The sequence below is a fragment of the Sceloporus undulatus genome, chromosome 4 (genome assembly GCF_019175285.1).
Source record: "Sceloporus undulatus isolate JIND9_A2432 ecotype Alabama chromosome 4, SceUnd_v1.1, whole genome shotgun sequence".
In the NCBI taxonomy this organism is placed as follows: Eukaryota; Metazoa; Chordata; class Lepidosauria; order Squamata; family Phrynosomatidae; genus Sceloporus; species Sceloporus undulatus.
In genome coordinates, this window is record NC_056525.1 from 64543973 (window position 1) to 64558565 (window position 14593).

At 38.4% G+C, this 14593-nt stretch overlaps 1 protein-coding gene across 7 annotated transcripts in view; it reads right to left on the minus strand.

Moving 5' to 3' along the window:
- The window catches only part of ANKS1A (ankyrin repeat and sterile alpha motif domain containing 1A), a 193172-nt gene that overhangs the window by 170176 nt on the left and 8403 nt on the right, over positions 1 to 14593 (minus strand). The window contains exon 1 of one of the 7 annotated variants that reach the window (XM_042465255.1): positions 1861 to 1879. The exons of the other annotated variants lie outside the window; for them this stretch is intronic. The gene's annotated coding sequence lies outside the window, so the exon portion shown is untranslated. Of the gene's footprint in view, positions 1 to 1860; positions 1880 to 14593 lie in introns of those variants that run through there. 7 annotated transcript variants of the gene reach the window in all.

Genomic DNA, 14593 nt, shown 5'->3' on the forward strand with positions numbered 1-14593 from the left:
TTACACATTTACATTTACACAGAAAAAGAGAGAAAGGTGGAAAATACATGCCTTTTAAATACTAATTCATGAGTATAAGCAAAAACATTTGACGTTATCTCTATTTAAGATATGTAAATATTTCTCATCTGTCACATTCATCTAAACTGAAGCTGCCAATCTAAAAACACGCAATTTCCTTGTGCAGCACTTGGAAAGACACATAAGCCAAATAGGAAGCTATTCTTATTTAAGATAAACAACTAAAGTGTGCTAGTTAAAATTGTTCTTGCAGGAAAGCAAGGCAGGCCTCGAGATTATCTTAGTTTGGGAAACAGAACTCATTTACCAACATTAGCTAATCTGCTTTGATCTGAACTCTGATTTGAATTGCTTTGACTTTAAATCATTAACTGATCTGCTTTGAAACAAATGAGAAATCCAATTTCTATCTGTCCCAAGCTTTTAATAAAAAATAATGTAGTGAGAATCCTCATTACCCCCAGTATATTTTTTTCATGCACCATTTGCCATCTGTTTACAAACATCCCATCTACAGTTGTAGTGACATTTTTTTAGAAAGCAACCCTGGCATATCAGAGATCACAAGCATTCAGAGATTTTTTTTGTTGCTTATTCCCTCAGCCTGGTAGAAGCCAAGAAACTGGCAGCATAAACAACGTCAAAGAAAAGTTGGTGAACCCTTGGAGACTGCTGCATATTTAGATCTTAATCTAACCCCATAATCCTAGACAAAGAACAGAGAATGTGACTAAACCAATGCCATGCAAACATGATAAATTGTCAACATTTAGCCATTCATGTGGCCATTATTTTAAGCCATCTCTATATGTAGACTGCTTGTTGATCAACTTATTCAGGTCTACTTTGTAAAAACAAAAAGGTTTTGTAACCTTTTCTAGACTGATAAGGTGCAATCATTGCTTTTCTAAGGCTGTCTGGTGTGTCTTACTATTACTTGACATGTTTCTACACAATCATATGGTGAAGACCAAATTCACAAAATGTTTCATTGCTTCATAGGGCCTCCCAAACTCACCCCTACAGACCTACCTAACTACTTAAGTAACTGATTCTAATTATTTCCAATGTGAATTCAAAGGCTTTCATGTCCGGCATCCATAGTTTTTTGTGGGTTTTTCGGGCTATGTGGCCATGTTCTAGAAGAGTTTATTCCTGACATTTTGCCTGCATCAGTGGCTGGCATCTTCAGAGAATGCTGGCATGGAAAAGAGTTGGGCATATATAAATATATATGCTGTGTGACCCTGGATAGGGAGGAGTGATTTCCATGTTAGTCTGTGTATTGTTCTGTTGTTGATGGCAAGGCCTCAGGGTGAGAGGATATGAAAGGGGATTAATGTCTGCTTAATTAGTGATCATTGTCTGCTGTGAAAACCCTGGATGGTTTTCCATTTGCATTTGCTGAGTCCTGATTTTGCTGTTTTTCAGGACTGGTAGCTAAATTGTGTTCACTTTAAGGGTTTCTTCTTTCCTACTGAAGATGCCAGACACAGATACAGGCAAAACATCAGGAATAAACTCTTCTAGAATATGGCCACATAGCCCGAAAAACCCGCAAAAAATCTAATTATTTCCTTAAACTAAGCCGAAGTAAACAGGAATTCATTGTCTTTTGTGCTTACCCTTTTACGAGAGCATGCAAGCTGATCTCTCTCACTTGCAACAGGAACACATTTAAACAAGCCATGGATCTCCAATCACTTATTTGTTTAATGTAATGTCTGAACTAACAGGAGTTAACTCTCCTCCCCCCCCCCCCCCTTAACAAGCCAGAGAACCAAACCTGCACAATGTTCCTGTCCCTATCTCCATTTTATTAGGGATGTCAACACTTACTTCCACAGTACCAGCTCCTGGCAGATTCTGACTTCATGTAAAAGTAAGCAATTGGGCAAAGGTTTATATCTCTCACTACAAACAGGAGCAAGCCATGAATATGCAGTAGAATGTTGCTTACATTTGAAAGGCTAGGAGCTCCACAAACCCTAACTCTGGCCTGCACAGCATATGGCCTGTTGTGCAAAGGCCTTACTGAAATCAAGATGTGCAATTATCTATAGCAGTGGTCCCCAACCTATGCTCTTTAAAGGATTTTGGACATCAGCTCCCAGAATTACAGATAATTGGCCAACATGACAGAGGCTTCGGGTAGCTGAAGTCCAAAATCTCTTAAAGGGCATAATTTGGGGACCACTGATCTACAGCATTCCCTCTGTCTACCAAACTGGTAATTTTTTTTAAATTTTATTTATTACAAATAAAGTACACATACATAACATGTAACATATAACATATAACATAAACCAATAACATTCATCTCTATCGTCCCCTTCCCTCCCCCCTCCCCCTCCCCTAAACTTAAAATACCTTCCATACTCCTCTTCATACATTCCCTAGACTAGACAACACAAAACTGACTTCCTTGTCTGAACCCTTACCGTTTATTTTATTGACTCTAATTGTCTATCTTTTTGTTAGTACTGTAGTAACTGATTTTGTTTTGACTTCACCTATAATACTTTTGACTTTCTTGATCTTAATTCATTCTCCTTGTTTATATTACTTTCTTAAACGTTTAATTTTCTTTTAAACTGACTTACCTACGTAAGTACCTTGTTAGATTTTGTCTTGTATGTTAGGCCATTTTCCCCTTATATAACTATACAATTTTTCCCAGACCTTTCTATCCTGCTTCCTTTTTTCTTTAGCTTCTGCATTTATGGCTAAGTTATCTCTTAATCCTTCCGAGATTATATCTATTTCCATCATTTCTAACAATTTGAGAATCCATTCTTCCAACATAATGTCTTTCTTTTTTTTCCAGTATTTTGCATACGTTAATCTGGCAGCTGTTAACATGTAGAAAATTATTTTGCCGAATCTTCTTTCTATCTCATCCTCCAACATATTTAATAACAAATTTTCAGGTTTGTACTTTAACTCTATATCCAATATTTCTTTAATTCCTTTAACTATCATTTCCCAAAAATTTTCTGCATATACACAATTCCACCATAAATGATAAAACGTACCTTTCTCCCTTTGACATTTCCAACAATAGATTTGACCATTACCATAGATTCTACACAGTTTTTCCGGAGATAAATGCCATCTATACATAATATTAACAAAATTTTCCTTTATATCCTGACTTACAGTATATTTCATTCTTCATCCCCACGAAATTTCCCATTGTCTTAATTCCAATGATTTTTTACAGTCTTTCGCCCATTTGATCATGTTTTCTTTAACTAGATCTCCTTCCATCTGGTAATCCAATAATGTCTTATAGAATCTTGATAGGGCAGCTGGTTTCTCTTTCAACATTATTTCTTCTAGTTTCGAGAGATTTTCTGTAATTTTCATTGTACTTTTATCCACTCTAAATCTAGCTTCCATTTGATAGTATAAAAACCAATTACACTTAAAGCCTTCATCTTTAATCTGTTCTAAAGGTTTCATTGCAAATTCATTACCCGTTTTTGTTAATACATCTTTATACCTCAACCAATTTTCTTTTTTTTGTACATCAGTATTAAACAATGCTTCATGGGGGGATAACCAGAGGGGGATATCTGAACTGATCCATCTTTTATATTTCTCCCATATTTTGTATAGGGAAGCTCTTATAAAATTATTTTTGAAGGCAGCATGTACTTTAGCTTTACCATAAAACATATAGGCGTGGTATCCAAATCTAAGATCATGACCCTTTAGTTTTAGTAATTTCTTATCTTCTAATCTAGCCCAAGCGCTTAACCATTCTAGAGTGCATGCTTCATAGTAAATTTTCACATTAGGAACTGCTAGCCCACCTCTATTTGTTGAATCTTGCATATAATTTTGTTTTATTCTTGGTTTCTTGCCATCCCAAATGAATTCTGAAATCTGTTTTTGCCACTCTACAAAAAGTTTGTCATTTTTAATCACAGGTATGGTACGAAATAGAAATAATATCTTTGGAATTAAATTCATTTTAACAGCTGCGATCCTTCCCAAGAGAGACAACTTCAGGTTTTTCCACTCCCTCTTCACTTCCTCCCATTTTTTAACGTAATTGTTCCAAATTAAGTCTGCATTACCAAACTGGTAATTTTATCCCAAAAAAAAAAAAAAGAGAGAGAGAGATTAGAATAGTTTGGCATGACTTGTTTCTCAGAAACCCATGTTGACTTTTTGTCAATTGCTTGGCTTTCTCCCAAGGAGAAGGCTCTTCCACTGCCTGACTTTCTCACAAGGAGGCAGCCAGGTGGTGGGAGCCCCTCAAGGCTCTTCCACTGCCCTGCTTTGTCCTGAGGAGGCCAGGTGGAGGAAGTGGTGGAGGACGGGCAAGGCTCCTTCACTGCTCAGCTTTCTCCTAAGGAGAAGAACAGGTGGAGGAGGATGGCCAAACACTTGTCCTGCAAGGCTTGTCCTTTGCCCAGCTTTCTTCTGAGAAGGCTGGGTGGCAGAGGAGGAAGAATGGCAAACACTCAACCTTCAAGGTTCCTGTATCACTCAGCCTCTCCTGAAGAGAAGTCCAGGCAGAGATGGACAAGGACAGGAAAGTCTCCCCTGCTGCTTAGTTTTCTCCTGAGGAGAGGGTCAGGCAGAGGAGGAGGAGGGAATTAATATTAATTAATTCCAATAATTATTTATTATTGTTAATTAATATTAATTAGCTAATATTTAATTAAAACCACTCTGCGGCCCAAAGACATTTAGCCTATTTTAATTTTGGCCCGTACTTACTGCCAAATTGTGCAGGCCTGCCCTAGCTTATCATAATTTGCTAAACTAGCTGGAGACTCCTCATCTTTGGGAATGACCAAGTTATTTATTTTCTATCTGCCTTCTTCTGAAAGGCTTTGCTACCTACTCCACTTGAAAACAGGTGAACAAAAAGGACCTTCTGGTCCCCTTTCCCAATTTCAAGTTATCAAATAAAAAACAGAACCATATTTCCAATGCTAGAGATACATAAACTTTGGAAGCTGAACCATCTCCCAGGTGGGGGAGATTTAACTACTGAATTTTGGGTGTGATAGGAGTTGTAGATTGCAAGCACAAAAACAGATAGCTGTTGTGGGCTGCAGCAAGATGTTAGATGCCATCAAAATCAAAGCTGCCCAAATACAACAGTTCATCTTATAGATGTATACTTACTAAATGTCAATCAAATCAAAGTTCAGTTGCTATTGAGTTGTGCGTTCCCTTCTCTTCCCGCACTTTGCAAGTCCACTTCAAACCATGTGCTTTGCAGATCCACTTAAGCCATGTTATGGAAGCAATTCCTAGTTAGTAACCATCTTATTCTACATAGTTCAGATGCCACAGCAAAGTAATGTTTAAAGAAATGAAAGAAAATGAAGTGAATCATCCTATAAGCCAGGAAGGGAGTACATGGATTCATGTTGAGGAATTGTGAGGACCAGTTTTTGGGTAATTATATTATTACAAGGCTGCAGTGTCACTACAATCTACTGACTATGTTATCTGACAAACATTCAGTTGAACAGAAGCACATGTCACTAAAATCCATTTAATAAAGAATATATTTTTTAAAAAAATAATAAACAAAGCCAGGTAAGGAGACTGTGCCACATCTGCATAGCTCTGCTCTCACATACTAGAGCTGTTTACACTTTTACAAAAAATAATGTGTATTTCTTTTTTTAAAAAGTTATAAATGAGAGCCTACCCTTTTCTTTACAGCTTGAATTCTGCCCAATGTCTGGGCCCTATAAATATGGTCACTAGAACAAAGAGGTGAGAAGGTGCTGGGTAAACAATATGCATGAGATAATATCAGTGTACACCCACTGCCTGTAGCATTTCTCACAGTCAAGTAAGGCCTGCCCTGCCTAACAGTTGTTTGTTACATTGGGTGTGGAATATCATATAGTTCAACTGGGTAAGAGGTCATTATCACAACTGCACTAAGATTTCTGTCACAACGTCTAAGATTATAATGTGAAATCTTCCTGTGTGAAGTCAAAGGATTTCATGGTCGGCATCCATAGTTTTTTGTGGGTTTTTCGGGCTATGTGGCCATGTTCTAGAAAAGTTTATTCCTGACATTTTGCCAGCTTCTGTGGCTGGCATCTTCAGAGAATGCTGGCATAGAAGAGAGTTGTGTATATGTGTGTATACACACACACACACACACAGAGTGACCCTGGGTAAGGAGAAGTGATTTCCATGTCAATTTGTGTATTGTTCTTTTGTTGATGGCAGGGCCTCAGGGTAGGAGGATATGCAAAGAGGATTGCTAATTGGTGATCATTATCTGCTGGGAAAGCCCTTGACCCTGGTGGTTTCTCATTTGAATTTGCTGAATCCTGATTTTGCTATTTTTCAGGACTGGCAGCCAAACTTTGTTCACTTTAAGGGTTTCTTCCTTCTGGCTGAAATTATCCAGATGTCTATGGATTTCAATGGCTTCCTTGTGCATTCGGATCTGATAGTTGTTGGCATTGTCCAGAATTTCAGTGTTATCAAACAGTATTTTATGCCCAGGCTGGTTTATAACGTGTTCTGCTACTGCTGATTTTTCTGGCTGGCCCAGTCTGCAGTGTCTCTCGTGTTCCTTGATTCATGTTTGTACACTACGTTTGGTGGCCCCTATGTAGACTTGTCCACAGCTGCATGGTATGCAGTAAACTCCTGTGGCTGTGCGAGGGTCTCTCTTGTCCTTCGCTGAGCGCAGCTGGGTTTTCTTGGTTGGTTTGTGAACCATTTGGAGGTTGCATTTCCTCACCAGTTTCCATATTCTGTCTGTGACTCCTTTTATGTATAGTAAAAATATATTCCCTTTGGGTAATTGCTTGTTTTCATTCCTTTTGGTTTTTCTGGGTCTGGCAGTCCTTCTGATGTCTGTGCTGGAATAACCATTAGCCTTCAGAGCCTGGTCTAGGTGCTTCAATTCATCTTCCAAGAAGTGGGGCTCGCAGATGCGTTTTGCTCAGTCTACCACTGTTTTTATTGTGCTTCTTTTTTTGTCCTGGGTGATGGTTGGAGTTCTTGTGCAAGTATCTGTCTGTGTGTGTAGGTTTTCTAATTGTGTGGCCTAAACGTTGATTTGGTTTGTGGATAACTGGGGCATCCAAGAATGGCAGTGTTCCTTCCTTTTCTTTTTCCATAGTGAATTGGATGTAAGGGTGGATGTTGTTCAGATGGTTCAGGAACATAGCCAGATCTTCTTCCCCATGACTCCAAATGGTGAAAAGTATCATCCACATATCGGAACTATGTTGTGGGCTTTTTTCATGCTGTTTCCAGGGCTTGCTTTTCAAAGTGTTCCATGTAAACGTTTGATATCGCAGGGCTTAGAGGGCTTCCCATTGCTACCCATCTCTCTGCTTGCAGAATCCATTGTCCCACTGGAAATGGCTTGTGGTGAGGCAATGTTTGAACAGGGCTATGATGTCTTCAGGAAAAATTTGCCCTATATCTGCACCAGCTGCCCGTCAATGTGTGGATCCAACTCAATGTAGGTTTTAACAGTAATTTTTACTTTTAACTGGCAATTATACAAATGTAGAGAAAATCAACTTAAATGCCACAAAATATATTTAGTTTCCCACTATTTTGCTAACCAAAATCCATAGGTGCATGAAAGTGAACTGGAAATCAGCTAACACTACATAGTCAGTCAAACCACGACAACTCTCCTAAATGCACTGCATTACAATATGATTCGTCATCTGAATAAAGGTCAATTATGTGAAACTGCTCTGAAACATTTCAGAAAACTAGCACCCCAGGAAATAGGTTCCAGCTCAATCCAGCCACACTTCACAACCAGGTGTGCTAATATGTATGTCTTTAATTATAAGAAAACATTTTAAAAAGCAGTCACCAAACTGCGGTATGAAGTGGTAAAATTTCAGAAGGATTCCACCCAATGATATTCCTACCGATGCAGATGAACTCCACTGTCTATTTTAGAAAAGATGCTGGCCAATATGATACAATTTTGCTAAATTCAACTGGAGATATTTTTGGAGAACGCAATATCATTTCCCTACATACAGACTTAACATTTTGAAATGGTATACCACATACACAATGTGCAGTGAGAAAGCAGAAGTTGCATATTCCTCCTACTCTTAGCTAATTAGTTAGAAAAAATAGTGTTGAAGTTCAAACTTTTATTCAAGAATGACAAGGCCTTTGGAGTATCAAATATGAGAGTAAACATGGAAGCTTCCAAATTCCAATAGAATACAGATTCTAGCTGTATCTTTACAGTTTTTCAAGGATCCCTATTTAATTTGGCTCCAAGCCTGTCTTTCATTCTTTTGAAAGGAGGAACATGTTTTGCAAAACCACAAGTTTTCATACAATTTTCTATCGTGTAGCATCACACAGAAATTTACACTGAGGTTCTCTGGAGAACAAGCTTTGGAGGCCTTGGGGGTTGGTTAATGAAGTTTCTGAAACTCAGCATTCCAGCACATTTATGACAGAAAGCTCCAGCTGTAATTCAGAGTCAATGGGACCTCAAACTTTTAAAATTAAAGAGAATTAGTGGTAGCTCCTCCCAACTAATGGGATGCTGCCCAATTGCCTCTGTTCTTGTAACACCTTTGGCCAATCTGGGAACAAACAGATAGCTCATTGGCCTCATTCTACTAATGCAAAGTGAGAAAAGCAGGCGACTCTGCACATTTACAATAATGTGAAAATCTATCAAGTAAAATAAACAAAATAAAATAGGAAACAATGTTGCAATCATAATCGCAAAAGGGCCTAACATTGTGATGGTCATGGCTCCAGTAAAATTACTAACCAAGGGAATCATGGCAAGTTACTAGGAATTCGTTTAAGTAGATAGTCTAGGACATCTCTTTGAAAAGTTATGAATCTCTGCAATTGAAACCATCTGTCCAAATAGCCTAAGTTCCTTTCCCAGTGACAAGTTTTACTATGCAAGAAATTTGGAGGAGACATGTCCTGCAGATTTCATCTGGAAAGGGGAATTGCTTGATGGTGAAAGCCAGATACTGAACCAGCATGAATTCTGCCTACATAAAATCCCTTCACCCATTTCTCACTTCCAAATGTTGGACTAGGGCACTTGGATACTAGGGTTCAAATGGAAGCCTATTGGGTAACCTTGGTCAAGTCATACTCTCTCAGCCTCAGAGGAAGACAAAGACAATCTCCCTCTGAACAAATTCTGGATTAAAAAAACATGACAGGTTTGCTTTAGTGTCTCTGTAAATTAGAAATTACTTGAAAACACACATGTCTTCCCCTGATATGTCCAAAGTATGATATTCTGAATTTAGTCATCTTGGCTGCTAGGCAGAGTTCAGGCTTGATTTACTCTAGGACCCATTTGTCTTTTTAGCAGTTCAAGGTATCCATGGACCTCTTTTCCAGCACAACATTTAAACTGAGTTGATTTTCTTCCTATCAGCTTTCTTTACTGTCCAACTTTCACAATTATACATAGAAATTGGAAATATGACTGAATCAACCATCCTAGTATTCAATTATGTATCTTTACACTTCAGGGTATTATCCAACTCCTTCACAGATGCCCTTCCAAGTTGTATTTTGGCATAATGATTGGTTTAGTGTTCTTCTTTAGCTTTACTCTCATTTTTTATATCAGTAGTTCATGGTCTATACTACAATCTGCTCCTTTGTTTATTTGTTTTGCAGAGAGAATAGATCTTCTTTTTCTTCTTCTTCAATTATATAAACTATTGGATTTCTATATTGGCCATCAGATGATGTCCAGGTATACAGTTATTTCAATCTCTTCTTCTGCCTCTGTAATTGAAGTATAATTTTGGATTATGATTATCCTAATAGGTCTTCCCTGAAGTCTTACTGATATTATTCACTCAAACTTGGACTACATTTGCTACATCTCTTCTCTCTCCATTTCCTGTTTTAGTACATCTGATTCGTGTTTCTCATATTTCATGTTCTTATAATGTGTAGTACATCTTCGGACTTTCTTTCACCACCTGAATATGTCCTTTCAGCTTCAGACCAGTTGTGTCATCTTAGTTGTGCTCTGATGTACCCCACTAGCTCACTGAGTGCCATCCAATCTGCGAGTCATCTTCTAGCACGATCTCATTTCATTTTGGATAGCCTCATCATAAGATTTTAATAGTAAAAGACATTCAAAATGGGTTTACAGTGCATCCTTTTGTGCAGTACAAACAACCAATAGCAATGGTGCCACTGCCATTGTCATCCCACTACTGCTGCAGCCCAGTTCCTGTTTGGCAAATTTATTCTGGCTCCCCCACAGAAACCTATCTGACATGGGAGACCCTACTAGCAGCACGGCTACCATCAGCACAGCCAAATGGGACAGCGCAGCTGCAACATCCCCATGCCATCGCTGGCGCTTTGGGGTGGCGGAAGTGCGCCACAAAAAGGAGCCGCTTCCCAGCGCTCCTTTTTTGCTACGCAGGAGCGCCACACAATTTGGTTGCTGCAGCACTCCTGCAGAGCAAAGAGAGGCGCTGGGGACGCGCCTCCTTCTGGCGATCTGTACCCCGCCATAGAATCATATTCTCAACACCACCATAATGAGATTTTTTTGTCTCAACCATAATGCAACAAAGCAGCTGTATTTTCCACTTCTTTCTGAACCATCTTCAGAGAGAATGAGCAACACTGCATTACTGTAGCCTGAAAATGCATAGATTACAGTTCTCTCTGGATCACAGCTACTACATCAGCCTCAGCTAGTGAATGTTATGACCACTTTAGATTTTTAACAATATAGTTGGATCTATGAGAGGTTCCAAATGTTGTACATCATCTTGCCTTTTGAAACACTCCAATTCAGAACAGGCTGAATATAATAAATAATAATAATAAAATTTATTTATATACCACTATTCCATTCAATCACAGCGGTGTACAACAATTGCAATAACGATACAATACAAGATAAAAATTGCAATAGATAATTAAAACTTACAAAACAGTGCACAGTATACATAAAATCAACATTAAACCAAGCCAGCCAATATATTCTAATTGCAACTGTGTTTCAAAAAATATCTAGCCCATTACCCTGGTTTGGTGAGTAAGAGAAATGGAGCTGAGCATCATGGATATATTCATATGAAAAACTATACCAATACATTTTTGTGGGGTTTGGGGGCTATGAGGCTGTGTTCTAGAATAATTTATTCCTGATGTTTTGCCAGCAGCTGTGGCTGGCATCTTCAGAGAATGCCAATGAGATGGAATTGCATCTCAAGAGATGCCACCCATCTTAACTAAGAATAGAAACAGCAAAATGCAGGTCTCTGACTAACATATTTTTTAAAAAATATCTCCTATTTGGTTTGTAACACCTTGCCTGATGAAGAAGCCATCGAAGCTTTGAAAGCTTGCAACATGTATATTGTGCATTTTGGTTGGCCAATAAAGGTATCACTGTTTGGATTTTTGTTTGACTATCCCAATAATGTGTGTATTTTCAGAATATCTCTCAAAGTGCTCCCTCTCCTAACTTATAAGCATCTTGGATACAGGTGGCTTGTCAACACCTAAGACCCACAAAGGTCTGATCAAAAGTGAAATTTATTTACAGCAATACAGATAGTACCTTGCAACAAGCTCAGCTAATGAGTAAATGATTGGGCACATTGCTGATTTTAGAACACTTCTAGGCCCATATTCTGTAAGTAGTAGTATTGTATACTAGAGTCAATCCTCCTCATAAAAAACCAGCTTCTGGGTGTCTCGGGGCGTGGTGTACAGACACTGCAATCCCTCAAGATGCCCAGAGGTTGACTTCAAGATGGGCAGCTGCCCACACATGAGCCAGCTTCCAGGCATTCCGGTGGCACTGTGTTTATACACCACAGGCCACCAGAGAACCTTAAAGCTGGCTTCTGGCTGCGACAGCCAGGAAAAGCTGGCTTTTAGCCACCTGGAAAAGGAGCAGCTATTCGCAGCCTCCTTTTGGGTGCCTTCAAGGTAGATTGGAGCTGCAGTGGATGGTTGCCGTAGCCCAATGTGCCTTCGGAAGAGGTGGCCTGTTCACTCCCAGGATTGCCAGATTAAAATTAGAGAGCATCATATTAAAATTAGGAAAGACCTGATTTAACAATATAGGAAGCTACCTTGTACCAAATCTGGCAACAGTTCAGCTCCTCACTAAGCAAAGATGTTGTGGGTAGCCAGTCATCATCTCCCATCCTAACCTTTGTTGCTGTTCTTATGGACTTTCAAGTCCTTTCCAATTTATGGAAATCCTAAAGCGAATTTATCATGGGGTTTTCTTGCAAAATGTGTACAGACGTTTGTCATTACCTTCCCTGGCGGCTGAGAGCATGTGACTTGTCCCAGGTCAACCAGTGAGTTTATGGCTGAGCAGGGAATCAAACCTGATCTCCAGAGTCATAGCCTAATATTCAAACCACTACATCATGCTGGCTCTCCAGTCTAACCTACCTTGTAGGATTATTGTGAGGACAGGACAACAACTGGAAGAAGGTCGGCATATATAAATCAAATATTCATTTGCATCCTGCACATAGTTTATGAGTAAATGGTACAGTAGCTCTCCAAGATTTCTTGCTTTAAAAAGTGTAACTTATTCTAGCAATCTAGATTTTCTAAGAAAGAAAAAGTGATAAAATAAATTCAGATATATAAGGAAACACTAATGTTAATAGTGAGAAAAATGATTATCTTTTGAATTCTAATTTCATTTTTGGAGCTAGTACTTCTTCCATAGCACATATTACATTTTGCCAAGTTTCAGTGAGACCTACAAGAGCTCCTTTTGTGCTCCCTGAGTTCATTTAGAAACATCCAGTTTTGAATGGAACATTTAGAAAGTCCAAGTGTTACACAAAGGTATTTAAGGCATTTCACTGCTTGCAAGTAATTGTAAAACACATCCCTCAGTTTGCCAACTACTTACAGCTAAAGCACTCTCTCACACACACACCAATCAAATTCACTTCAGATCTAATTTCACTACAACTCCTTGTTTTATTGGTCAGAGTCTATGTCAGAATAATATTAACTTTAACATATCCACTGAAGTAGCCAATTGCAGCATGCAACCTAAATTAGTGGGAAGAAGAAAAGGAGTCTGGAGATGCCCCTGAACTATAAAACATTAAATGAGTTAACCAATTACTACAGTAATAGCCTTTTTCAACTGGGACCAACATTAATATCACATGCTACAGGGCAGACAGAGCCTAGCAAGGAAACAGAATTGCACAGCAGTCATGCATGCATTTCCCTCCAAAGCCCTGAGGTCAGGAAGCTCTCATTCTATCTTAACTATAAAATGTGGATCAAATCCCTTCTGTGGAACTACAGTATGGTGAGTCTTCAGAATCATGAAAATAACAAAGATACTTCCATGTGCACTTCTCTAATAAATATCATTATAGTTTATTTGCTCTTGAGAAAAGCTTTTAACGGCACTAACACTGGGAAACTGAAAAATCTTTCTTTCCTCTAACAACACACACAGTTCATTCTGCGGTACCAGTACAAATTCGGGCTGTTGTTTAGTATTTTCTTAAGAGCAACCTGGCATTTCACAGCAAATGTACATTCACAATAGCTCTACTGTTTGTGTATCACATGTAACAGAAGTATTCTGTTTAGAATCATCCAAGCCTACATTAGGAATTTCACTAAGCGAATTCAGTATCTACAGTGATCATGCCAGATTCAAAAACTATAAACTTTACCTCAGATACATTTGCAGTTCAATGACTTCAAGCAAATCCTACATTCCACATAGTTAAACCATGCTCAGGATGTGTCCACATGCCAAGTCACAGGGTCCAAAAATTTTCAAAAGGCATGCAGTCCAAACACACACAAGCCCTCTCAAGGAGTCCAGCGGTTTACTCACATTATTTGTAGGACTGCAGTTTATACCACAAGATGAGCAGAAACCTGCTTGGGGGTATGGAAAACCTAGGAAAGGTATAGGTGAAGAAGTATCTATTAAGACCTTTGCCATTTTAATTACATCAATAATTTAGAAACACTAAAGCACTTAGAGATCATTTCAACAAGATCCAATACCAGTCTGAAATTCTGGTCAAACTATACATATAGCATGCAAATGGCAACACAGATTGATATAGGGACCAAGTAATTGCTGCGAGATCCCATTGTTTAAAAAAAGTGTTAAGTTTGAATTAATGACTGAATGTAATTACAGAGGACAATGTTTGTGATTTAGATGCTAAAATAGATTTACTATTGCAAAAAAGCAAAACCAAGTTTTAATATGCTCTATTCTGAATTGCAAAATAGATTAAATTCTAAAGACAAGGTAGACTAAAAGCAAAAGCACAGAAGTAAATAGTGTTTGGAGAAAAACCACAAATAACCAGTATTGAGCTATTTTCCTTCTAAATTGCTATCATAGTGGTAGTATGACAACACTGAACAAACACACACTTTATTAGGACCCATAAAAATTGATTGCCTTGATGTATAATTGTAGAAGGAGAAAGACTGGGGAGTACAAATATACATATATTTAATCTTTTGTATGTTTATACTGATGCGCCCTGTTATCTGTATCTACTTTAATTATGATGAGCTGCCTTGA